This window comes from Penaeus monodon, chromosome 22 (genome assembly GCF_015228065.2).
Source record: "Penaeus monodon isolate SGIC_2016 chromosome 22, NSTDA_Pmon_1, whole genome shotgun sequence".
NCBI classification, from domain to species: domain Eukaryota; kingdom Metazoa; phylum Arthropoda; class Malacostraca; order Decapoda; family Penaeidae; genus Penaeus; species Penaeus monodon.
Genome location: NC_051407.1, coordinates 9,406,176 through 9,406,397, shown reverse-complemented (window position 1 = coordinate 9,406,397; position 222 = coordinate 9,406,176). Strand labels below are relative to the sequence as shown.

Below are 222 nucleotides of genomic sequence, written 5' to 3'. Positions count from 1 at the left end.
GGCGAGAAAATGATGTGAACGAAAATCACGGCGCTTGACTTACGCGTCAGGTAAGGTTATTGTTTCCTCTGGTTTGACTGCTTGCCAAGGTTGCAAAGCAAACTGATTGCGTTGCTTGATTGCAGGAATAGAATGGTGTTGTTATTTATTACTTTTCAGAGGCTAATATTTTGAGTAAAGGAACTTGTAATATTGTTATTATTACACTACTGCTACTGTTAT

General features: G+C 37.8%; 1 protein-coding gene across 1 annotated transcript in view; it reads left to right on the top strand.

Moving 5' to 3' along the window:
* Positions 1 to 222, top strand: part of LOC119586919 (CAP-Gly domain-containing linker protein 1-like) — a gene marked incomplete in the record, with an annotated part of 175,677 nt that overhangs the window by 396 nt on the left and 175,059 nt on the right. Inside the window, 1 exon segment of the mRNA XM_037935650.1 lies at positions 1 to 50.